The following is a 13,190-nucleotide window of genomic DNA, read 5'->3' on the forward strand; positions in this document are numbered from 1 at the left end:
CAAAAACTAAGAATTTTCGTGTCAAAGCTAAACTTGTTCTTAAACTTATAAAAGCAACTAATGGCCTGTGCGCATTTCCCCCTTAAACATGTAATATGCTCCTTCCAATTCAAGTTACTCTGCAGGTAAATCCCCAGATATTTTAAATTTGGTACCTCAGTTACTTCTACTCCTTCTATATGAACTGAAAAAGAAGTACTACGGTTAACGCGAGGTTGAAAACATATAACCTTAGTCTTAACGGAGTTGAGATACAATTGTTGACCCTGGCAAACTCATAAATCAAAGCTGCATCGCGTTCAATCAATACCTTAACATCTTGTTCAAACCTATAACCATACAAGACGCAAATATCATCGACATACAAAAATACCGTGCCGCTCAATCCAGGGTTCACAATATCATTCAAATATATTCTAAATAATAGTGGCCCCAGTACACTTCCCTGCGGAACACACTGTCCCACAACACCAACTTCACTCTTGTAGTCTCTTGAAATAATTGAATTTAGTTATTCTAGATATACTTCTAGCATTCATAGATGTAATTCCAAATGAAGAATTTGTGCCATTAATAACAAAATCTGGATATAATTTTACGTTTTTATAATAACTATTATTCATAAAACAAAAGAAAATTGAATGATTTTTACAAAATTTAAATGGATGCAAAATTTAAGATGTTGAAAGATACGGGTCTTCTTCACGATTCACATTATGTATTCGACTCGTATGGGATTTTTTGTAGGTTGATGCTTCCAATAATAGTTTGTCCACATCACTCTCATCGTGTATTATTCTGGCTCTTGACAGTACACTCTTCTTTGCAAACACTCTCCCATTAGCCGTATATACGCTTCTGAATCCAGCAGTTTTTAAGTTCTTAGCATGGTTAAATAGCTTTAAGGCTTCTTTGCTCAAATAATCATTTATGAAAACATATTTAGTAGCATCATTATCCTTGAGTTTTTTCTTCATAGACATAATTGCATCTTTAGATTTTTTAGAATTCATTTTCACAATAATAGTTTCTTTATTATTTCCTTTTTAATTTTTTTCTTGATGAAGTAAGCATCTACAATAGTATCTGTTGAATTTTTACTCCAGTATCTTTAGATATGTTTGCAACTAACTCTGTGGCAGACACGATGTTGACATTTTCAATTCCAGTCGTTTGCTATTCGCTGATCATTGAGAAATTTTTATTTCAGTTTTCAATTGTTTGTTTTCTTTTTGAATTGTTTTGATTTTCTTTTTGTTTTCAGCAACTCCTCTTAGAATTTCATGGTATTGTCGTGACATGAAGTTAATTGTTTCGGTGATATGATCCAGCTGATCGAGTTTTTTTAAGTTTGTTTTGATTACTTCTAACTCCTTTTCGATGGTATCACTCTTATTACACATATGGCAAATGTAGTCTTCATTATCATGTTTGAGTAGGTGTTGGTATTGGCGTTTGTCTAACAAACTACATGGTCAACTTTTTCACACTTGTCGCACTCAATAGTTTCTTCCTCTTCTTCCACATCCAAATTGCATTGCGCACAAATTGTTTTATTTATTTTTAAACTTCTACGCGTTGAAGGCATCGTTAATATCATTGGAGTTTGTGATGCTATCTTCTATGTAGCCACTGAAGAAAATCAATTGATTAACACTTTATTAATATATTATTTTATGTTTTAATGAAACACAGGTTAGAGCTTCAAAACAGTTGTTCTCGTAGCAGGGTTGCCAACTCTCAATTATCCGTTGTAATTTGGATTTTTAAACTGGCATTTGTTTGTACGTGAGTACCTTTATTAATAAACCGCGAAAAGAGTACGGAAATTTGATAAATGAGTCGTTAGAAATTTCTTTATTTTAAAGAAGCCGCATCTTTGGTCCGGAATCAATACCAAAATCCTTAAGAGAAGGTCAAAATCTTTGGATCCAAGTAAACAGGGAATAATTAAATTCTATTTTTTAAATTTCTTGTTAATGCCTTATTCAAATATCGAAAATATACTGACCGTATTTTCTATTTCTATCCATATGAACTGGATGGGAATAATGACTATACAAAACTATCATTTCTTTCTTCTGTTTTAGTTCACACTGAACTGAACAATAACCGTACACAGAACGAAAAAAATTTTTTAATTGATTAAAAATAAGAAGATTCAAATGAAATATTATTCAATTTTCTTGCATGGAAGTTCCCACGAAAAAAAGCGTCGCCAAAAAAATAGTGAAAGTGTTCTTTATGGACCGGAAGTGGTGCAAAATTGGTGCAGAAGCGATGAATTTAACATGGCCTTGTCATAAGACGGATATCCACCATTTCAACCGCCGTTGCACTGAATAGTCATCACTTCTTTAGATGTGATCCGAATTCAGTGTTTTGGATGTGAATTACAAAATTTTGTGGTATTTTGACAAATATTTATTTTTTAAAATTTTTTTTTTGACCTCAAATATTTTTAAAAATTTTGCAATTTTTCTAGAAACTTAAATAATTTATACCATTTTATTAATCCACCCTGTTTTTAACATATTTGAAACAAACAATTTTAAAATTGCTCTTTAAAAGTATGAAAAAAGCGAGTTATAAAAATTGAATTAAAAGAACTTCCTGAGTAGTTAAAATAATGAACATCTCTGGAAGGACGTTTTTGGAGGTGCTTTTAAATTTGTGCCTTAAGAAGTACCTCCAAATTTTTTTGCTGGGTTGTTTTAAGAAAATTTAGCAAATTACGATAATTTTTCTTGATTTTTAATTGAAAAAGAAAGCATAAAAAATAAAACATATACGCAGAAAATAACAAAATCAAAAATATGTTTAACATAAAAAATAATTAAAAAATGTTCATAAAACAATTAATCGCTGGTGAGATTTGAACCTGTGTTCTTTATTTTTTCATTCATACAAATAAAGAACATCTCAAGAAGTGGTTAGAATGTTATGCATTGGTGTCATATTACGATCATATTACAAACATATGAATTGACTTTTCGATGCTTCATGTTCAATGGCGTTTGTGGCTGAGTATGCTAAGGCGTTCTGTTATGGTGCCATCAAGCCCAGGTTCAAACCCCGGTCGGAGCGAAAAAATTAAATAACAAGAAACTAAAAGTGTAATAAAAAATATTGATAAAAATAAAAAGTGAAATGGTGGAAAAAATTGTTTGTTGGTTTTTTTTTTTAATTTCTTCATCCAAATGAACTTTCAAGTAACAACTTCTAAAGCAATGCAAAGTATCCATAAACGAAGTCCTATGACAAGGCCATGTAAAACCCATCCAAGTTTGCACTACTTTCGGATCACAATTTGGGGATCCAAACTACTTTTTTCGAAGCTCATGTTTTGCTGGATCGTTTTGAATTTAGATTTTTTCTATGCATTTAACAACGATTTAGCCGATAATGAAAGGATTATTAATAGATTAGAGTTGACTTGGCTATCAGGCTGTGTTCGTGTATTTCGAAAAAAGTTTACTTGAATCCAAAGATTTTGACCTTCGGATTTTCTTATTGATTCCAAACCATAGATACGACGTATTTAAAATAAATAAAATGTAAGATCATACACATACAAAGTACACTTAAAGGAAAATTTACGTCATGAAAATGAATTTTTAATTTTTCGTCAAAAATGAACTAACGTAACATTCCATCCCGGTGATGAATTTTTCGTCATGGCGATGAATTATAATTCATCGCTGTGATGAACATATTGACATCCCATAGATCACTACGTCCAGGTGATGAAAGTTACGTCCAGGTGATGAAAGTATTTCATCTATGTGATTGTATTTTTCGTATCTGCGATTATTCTCTTTCATCCATGTGACGATGAAATTTTTCAAAAGTATGATTCTCATTCGTCGTCGCTACATGCGCGGTCGTCACAGCGATGAATGGTTTTCCTAATTTTGACGTAATCAATTCATCAATATTATGTAATCGATTAATCAATTTGATATAATCGATTCATCAATATCATGTAAGTAAATTTTGTGGTAAGGGATATGTTCGCTGCATAGACAAATTTATATTAATGAATGAACGGGTATTATTATATTCGTCCACTCGATAATATCAATTCGTTGCGAACATTTCCGTCCTTATCACAAATTTGACTTGTATTGGTGAATAAATTACATCAAATTGATAAATGGATTATCAGAAATATTTTCTACGACACTTTTAATAAACAATCATATTGTTTTTTGTTATAATTAAATTTAAATTTTATTTATTTGAAATAAAGTACAACTACACGCAGAGAAGAAACATGATTGTCACAATCATATTTGAAGAGCAAAATAATATGATAGGAGCTATTTTTGCTGCGACCATGCAACATTTTCACCTGCAATGCAAATCATGCTCAGTGAACATGGTTCTAAGAAAAATATAATTGTCCTCATCTAAAATGTTATTATATTGATAAAAAGAAGTTTGTTTGAATTAAAAGACAATGGTCACGATTTAAAATGTTATGGTGTTCATTCAAAATGTTTTTCTTCTAGTTAAAAGAACATGTTCACAACCTAAAATGTTTTGATCTTTATGAAAAAACTTTTTTTGTCGTCGAAAAAAAGGACGCCACTTAAGAAAAGAAAACACAAAATTAACTTTATTTATTTGTTTTTATTTATTTATAAACTAATTCATTGTTTATTTGTATTTATAATGCCGTTCAAACAAACATCATATATTTTTACACATTCTATTTTATTTCAATTTCAACAATAAGTAATCATTCCATATTTACTGCATGCCCGTCAAATGTACAAACGCAGACATCATGTGACTGCAAATAAAAATAAATGATACCATATAGCAAAATGCAGAACAAAAAACAGGTACATTTTTTCAATTACACTTTCCTTTTTTGTCTTCACATAAAACCACGTGCCACTTCTGAATAAATAAATTAACACAAAACACAGTAAATCCGTATTATCCGTCCATTCCAAGAAATAATCAACACACGACTGACGTGCAAAATGAAAATCGTGTGTACCTGCTCAATGTTTTTATAAAATCCTTTTCGCTGCAAAAAAGTTAAAAAATTAAATGGTCACGAAAAAATGTAAATGGTCTATACGTAACCTATAAAAATACTTTTTTCTCTGCAAAAAAAGTAAAAAAATTAAATGGTTAGGTACATGATTTTCCCGACCATTTAATGGTCTCAATTTCTATCATTTAAATGATAGAACATGTTTGCGGTATTTGAGAACCATACAAATGCTTATTGCCACCATATATTTTTCTCCGCTCGAAAACTATTTTTACAAAGACAAAATACATGGTTTTCGCGGCAATTACATAGATAAGCATGGATGCGACAACCATGTCCAAACATGGTTTTTCTGTGCGTGTACCCAGCAAAAAATTTTGGAGTTCTTCCAAAGGCACAAGTTTAAAAGCACTTCCAGAAGATGCACTCCCAATGATGTTCTTTATTTTAACTACCCAGGAAGTTCTTTTAATTCAATTTTTGATAACTTGGTTTTTTCATACTTTCAATGGATAATGTTAACTTTTTTGTTTCAAATTGATTAAAAACAGTTTAAGAATTCATAAAATGTACAAATTATTACAATTTGTCGAAAAAATTGTAAATCTTATCTGAAAAAATTGTGAATTTTTGAAAATATTTGAGGTCAAAAGTTTCACACAACCGTTAGAATCCATTAAAAATTATAAACAAGTATATACAGCACTAAGTTCGGCCGCGCCGAATCTTAAATACCCACCACCATGAACCAAATATTAGGATTTCCTTTGAAATTTCAGGAGGGCTTGAGGACTTGAGGACACTTCCCGAAGATAAATTTAAAGATTTCAACTATGAGGACTATATCAGATTCTGGATTTATAAGAACCATTTTTGTTTGAGTTTTAGAGGAATCATTAACATCTCTTGTAAGTGTGCCAGAAAATGATAAAATAACGTCTTGATTTGAAATCTTAAATCTGTAGAAGTAAAATTTGGAAATTTTACATTGAGTTTCAAGCAATTTTCATGATCAGTGCGCCTTCTACACCCTCAAGAAGTGAAGTCGGTCTATATGGAGGCATTACCAAATGGACCGATAAAAACTTAATCCGATGCACGTTTTTGTGAGCCTAAAATACCAGAATATTTACAATTTCAGGCAAATCAGATAAAAACTACGGTTTCTAGAAGCCCAAGAAGTAAAATCGGGAACACCTCTTTATGGTCCTAAAATACCTCTAGATTTCCAATTTCAGACAAATTGGATAAAAACTACGGTTTCTATAAACCCAAGACCCAAATCGGGAGGTCGTTTTATATGGGGACCATACCAAAACATGGACCGATACTCACAATTTTTGGCACACGTATTTGTGGTTCTACAATACCTCTAGATTCCCAATTTCAGGTAAATTGAATAAATACTGCGGTTTCTATAAGCCCAAGAAGTAAAATCGGGAGATCGGTCTATATGGGGGCTATACCAAAATATGGACCGATACACACAATTTTTGGCACACGCATTTGTGGTCCTATAATAATTCTAGATTTACAATTTCAGGTAAATTGAATAAAAACTGCGGGTTCTATAAGCCCAAGAAGTAAAATCGGGAGATCGGTCTATATGGGGACTATACCAAAATATGGACCGATACTCACAGTTTTCGGCACACGTATTTGTGGTCCTACAATACCTCTAGATTTCCAATTTCAGACAAATTTGATAAAAACTACGGTTTCTATAAGCCCAAGACCCCTAATCGGGAGGTCGTTTTATATGGGAACCATACCAAAACATGGACCAATACTCACAATTTTTGGCACACGTATTTGTAGTCCTACAATACCTCTTGATTTCCAATTTCAGGTAAATTGAATAAAAACTGCGGTTTCTATAAGCCCAAGAAGTAAAATCGGGAGATCGGTCTATATGGGGGCTATACCAAAACATGGACCGATACTCACCATTTTTGCCACACCTCTTTAAGGGCATAAAATACCTCTAGATTTCAAATTGCATGCAAATTGGATAAAAACTACGATTTCTATAAGCCAAAGACCCCAAATCGGGAGGTCGGTTTATATGGGGACTATATCAAAACCTGGACCGATATAGCCCATCTTCGAACTTGACCTGCCTGCAGACAAAAGACGAGTTTGTGCTAAATTTCAGCACGATTGCTTCATTATTGAAGACTGTAGCGTGATTACAACAGACAGACAGACAGACAGACAGACAGACAGACAGACAGACAGACGGACAGACGGACATCGTTATATCGTCTTAGAATTTCTCCCTGATCAAGAATATATATACTTTATATAGTCGGAAATCGATATTTCGATGCGTTACAAACGGAATGACAAACTTATTATACCCCCGTCACCATTCTATGGTGGTGGGTATAAAAATTTTAAAAATTATTTATTTGACAAAATATCACAGACTTTTTTATTTTACATCCAAAACATTGAATTCGTATCACACCTATAGAAGTGATGCAAATTCAGTGCACTGGCTGCTAAAATGGAGGACTTCCGTCCTATGACAAGCCCAGGTTAAATTCATCGCTTCTGCGTCAATTTTGCACCACTTCCGGATTCAAAAGAACATTTTCATTGAACACTGTTTCGTCACATTGACTATTGATTCGACCTTTAGGTGTTTCACTTTAGTTCTAACGGAAAATTTAAATTACAATCATCCATATAGTATATATACCGTATATCGTTTTATGTTTTATTTCATATTGCGATTTTTTTCGACACATATTTTAGAGAAAATTGTATTTCATCAATTTGAAGATTCTTTCATCGCATTGACGAAAACCAGCATCCTTGATACATCATGGAAATAAAACACTTAAAACTTTTGTCCAAATTATATTAAAATGTGGAATTCATATAATGGGACATCATATAAACGAAATACATTTAAATAAAATGTTAATTTTGGTTAACTTTCGCTGAATCGGGAAGAAAATAATTTCGTCTCGTAGACGAAACTAGATTGTCAATGTGACGAACTATGAAAAGAATAAAAATTGACTTTGATGATTGATTTTGTCACGTGGACTACCTATAAATACTCACATGGACGAAACTTTTCATCACATAGACGAAAACGCATTAATGAAACTGAATCGCCTAAGTGACGAACGCTTTTTCTTTCGATGTATAATATGTCCTCACAATGAGTAATAGCCTATAATTAGAGCCTTTTTATCTTAAATCTAATGATTCAATATTTTAGTTAATTTAAGGACGATTTCATTAATTCAAAAATGTGTTTCTTTACTTTAAGAAAAACTGCCTTAGTTCAAAGACACACGACTTTATCAGAGGTACGCAAATTTAATAAAACATGTTTGATGTAATAAGTTAGATTTTTTGGTACTACGTACGCACGACTTAAATTTAATATGGTGAACCGTTTGTGCCTTAATTTTGAACATAACGGTATATCTCAAAAAGTCGAACTGATAGAAAAAAAAAACAAGCGCAGATTTGGATTCAGCGTCTTAAATAACCTTAAAAACAATATTCAGTTCTTTACCAACGGAACCATTGTTTCCTTGTGTTATATATAACATTATTTTTCCGATCTTCAAAAAATCCATGCAGATAGGGTTCACAGTTTCTTCTATACAGGAATATACCATCAATGCCACAAATTTATATCAACTTCGTGTTTTAGTAACAATAGGACCAATTTCTTCTTCAATGAGTGATTAACCTCTTGCGACAACATTCGACATTTTGCGTCGATTAAACAGAATTTCGTATTCATTGTGAAACCTCATCAGACTCAGATATTCACCTATCAGTTAACCAAAATCGATTCCAAGTCAACAAAAACCATGTGGTTAATTATTGTAGACCGCCACTTCAAGCACCACCCTCAGATAAACATTATCATAGGCCTCATCAGAAAGTAGCCAAGCTCAGGCCGTCTACCCAAATACATTGAATGCTGCAATTAATAAAATGTTTTGGATACACATCTCATCGAATTCCGGAAACTGGTGTCCATGCCAAATGGAAAAAAGGAAGAAAATCCAACAAATTGACGTTTTACTTTGCTTTGTATTTAACAGAAAATAATGAGGAGGTCTACTTCTCTATGACTGTTGGAAACTCGTATCCTCTTAGCGCTTGTCAACACCGAGCAACCAAGACCAACGCCATTACCACCACCAAACAACGGGAATCGGAGATTATACCGATTGGAAGCCATGCCACTATGCATAGCCCCCCAAACCTTACGAATGTGGGTGATTTGGATGGAGTCTCATCGATGACCATGTTACCGAAAAAAAATCCCAACGAAATGGCGAATATTGTTAAACTGTTAAACTGGCGCTAAATAACAAACGACCCACTTAAATATCAAAACTGCAACCGACCAACACTTGAGCCCATCCATGCATGCACCCAACTGTGGCACATAAGGGTGAGTGCGATCGAAAGCAATTGTGTCCGAGGCAAAACAAAATCCAAAAGTAGGAGTAGGCCTGTGAATTTTTTATTCCTTTCTTTTGAATTTTGTTGCTCTCATGTTAAGGTGGGATGATGAGTGGGGGGACACTTGAATTCGGAACCAGGGGGAATAGATAGGGAGGACAAGAGCAAGAGCTCTTTAAAAAGGCCTGAACAAAATAATATTACAAAACCAAAGACAAACAGCAAAATTATAATAATATACAACAACAATAACAGAAACAACAACACTTCCAACTACGCTGACAATAAAATATGGCGTCTGTGAACATTTAGCGTAAACACTAGCTCACATAATACACACACACACTCATTAACTACGCACACCCACACACACACACACTTGATGTATGCCCTCCACAAAACAAAATTACAAAAATAAAGAAAAAAACGACATCACATAAAATACCAAAACAACCAAAAATAAAACGAAACATAAGCCAAAATTGCACAAATAAAAAACGAAGGACCCACCCCATGCAACAAAATAAAAAGAAGAAACTGCAAGTAGCACAACAACAAGAACACACGGCCAGCAACACGACAACGACATCAATGACCAGACCACATATCAACATAATGCATCAAAAAGTAAACATGCAACCAAACACCAACAACAACAACTACAATAGTAGCGGCAACATCAGCTGCCATTACAACAACTACACAATCTCCTATGTCAGCAAAAAAAAAAAAACAAAACCCATCCGCCACACAAACCTAACGCCACTTTGCAAAAAAGTAGAATAAGCCCAAAAAAAGTGGCCTCAACGGCCATCCAAAACGCCAAAAAGAACCGAGCCAAAAATAAAACTAAAAAACATCATCATTGCAACTAAGAATATTTTTATTTTCAATCAGCCAATAAAAATGAAGCCATTATTGAGAATCTCTTTTTAAAAAAAACAAAACAAAAAAACTAAAACAAAAAACCGTTAGTGAAGCTGACAGCATAGGAGACGTAGCTGCTGCAGATGCAACAGCCTACCATCAACACCGCACAAATCAAATAGGCCTACGCACACAAAAAGTCTATACCGCACACACACACACACTTTCAACACTCTCATAACGAAACTCACCATACTGCCTGAACTCGCCACAACCTAAAATGCATTTCGCTGCCCCTATTGCGGCGCCAACGGCTAACGCTGATTTACCGATGCCGATGCAATTGCATTTTCCATAGCAGAGACAGTGCAGTTTGAATGCACATGGCACTGCCATCACCGTCGATGACTCGGTCTTTTTCTGTTTTTTTTTAGGCCTTGCAGTTGCCTTTTTGCACAAGTCCATCCACAAAAAACGAAAAAAAACAAAACAAAACCCCATCAATACAGAATTTACCAAAAATAAAGCAAAACAAAACAAAATGCCATGGAGAAAAAATGCTCCAAAATAAAACTAAAACATCCTCGGCCTAGACCAGACAAAGTGGAGCGAGTGAAATGACATCACAACAACCATACCGAAATGGCAAAAAGAGGATATGCGATGCAATGCCATACCGTGTGAAGCGATGTTGTTACGCACAAAAATGAACCACAACATCACCAGCCGATGGCCAGTAAAAAAACAAAGCACGACCATCCCACATCCTCTCGGCCCAAGCTTCGTTACACACGACTCGCAGCGATGTTTGTATGTTCATATGCGTATGTGTTGTCTATATGGGTGAATGGGCAAAAACTGCAATGTTGTTGCATCGTTGGGTGGCTGGTCAAATGTATCAATGGGTGTACGTGTGTGTGTGTGATGCTGTGTGTTTTGATAAAAAATAAAATTGGACCAAAAAGTAAAAATATTTGCCGTACACATATACACACACTCACGCACTCATTTATTCATATCCTAAACTCCAAATGCATGCAGCCAGCATGTGTATGAGTATGTGTATGCGTGAGCTGCTGTAATCCTGTATGTCGCTTGCACATACACTGTACGTATGTATGCATATAGTTTGGGAATTATATTTGACTTTATTGTTATCATATTGGAAATGGGCTTAAATCAAACATTTCAGGGGCGTATACCTAAGAGGAGCGTATGAGCAATGTAAATTTATATTCAACATACGTGTGTGGTCCAAAGTACATCATAATAAAATTAGACTGTTATTATGGTAGTAATGGTATATGTATCCATCATCTCTCTCCTTGTAATATCAAATCTTGAATGTTTCTTAGAATCCAGTAAGAAAATATACATATACTGCAAAAAGTAAGTGAGTCTCAATAAAACAGTATATTTCTTTTAAGCAATTTTATATATAAGTTTTCTTAAAATAATTAATTAGGACACTATTATCTCTTGAATAAGTCAAATTTCCCTTAAAGGAAAGGAAAACATATTTGGTTTAAAGAAATAATCTTTAATTTAACATATGTATTGAATTTTTAGAATAAAGATAAAAAGTTTCAAGTTTACAAATTATAAAAAAACATTCACACAAAAAAATCACGAATTTTATTGATCCAATTAATTTTTTAATTGAAATGTCTTCAATCACGAAAATGATAGTATCAATCACAGTTTTAATTGGGTATAAAAAAATATATGATTGAAAAGTTAATTAAGGAATTATATTTGACTTTATTGTTATCATATTGGAAATGGGCTTAAATCAAACATTACAGGGGCGTATACCCAAGAGGAGCGTATGAGCAATGTAAATTTATATTCAACATACGTGTGTGGTCCAAAGTACATCATAATAAAATTAGACTGTTATTATGGTAGTAATAGTATATGTATATATCATCTCTCTCCTTGTAATAACAAATCTTGAATGTTTCTTAGAATCCAGTAAGAAAATATACATAGACTGCAAAAAGTAAGTGAGTCCTAATAAAACAGTATATTTCTTTTAAGCAATTTTATATATAAGTTTTCTTAAATTAATTAATGAGAACACTATTATCTCTTAAATAAGACAAATTTCCCTTAAAGGAAAGAAAAACATATTTCGTTTAAAGAAATAATCTTTAATTTAACTTATATATTGAATCTTTAGAATAAAGATAAAAAGTTTCAAGTTTACAAATTATAAAAAAACATTCACACAAAAAAATTCACGAATTTTATTGATCCAATTAATTTTTTAATTGAAATGTCTTCAATCACGAAAATGATAGTATCAATCACAGTTTTAATTGGGTATAAAAAAATATATGATTGAAAAGTTAATTGATTTGATTTGAAAATTTCTATTAATTTTTTAATTGATTCAATTAAAAATTTAATTTAATTGATTGCAAAACTCAATTAACTTCTTCAATTAAAAACGTGACTATTTTCAATTACTTTCTTATCTGTCTTTGTGTTTTTAGTTTAATTAAAAAGTTGATTGTTTTAAATAAATTTCTATTTACAAATTAAAAAAAAAAACTAACTCACTTAGTCTTCCGAGTTTGATATATTTTTTTCTGTGTTTTTGGCTTTAAATATATGTTAAATATGTATCCCCATTTTAAATTTATATAGCCTAAATTTAAAGCTAGACAGCTGCCTAACAAATATCTTCATTTTCCACAATCTTTAAGGGATGGTCAAATTGAATTTATGTAAACCTTTGCGAGTGTAGATATAACCCATTTTTCCAAAAAAAATTATCCTAATATAAAAGCTTATGCAACCTAAATTTTGAGAACAAATTCTCTATGAATGAAGAAATTTTAATTAAAGAAATTTATAATCT

The sequence above is a fragment of the Haematobia irritans genome, chromosome 3 (assembly GCF_050003625.1).
Source record: "Haematobia irritans isolate KBUSLIRL chromosome 3, ASM5000362v1, whole genome shotgun sequence".
Classification (NCBI taxonomy): Eukaryota; Metazoa; Arthropoda; class Insecta; order Diptera; family Muscidae; genus Haematobia; species Haematobia irritans.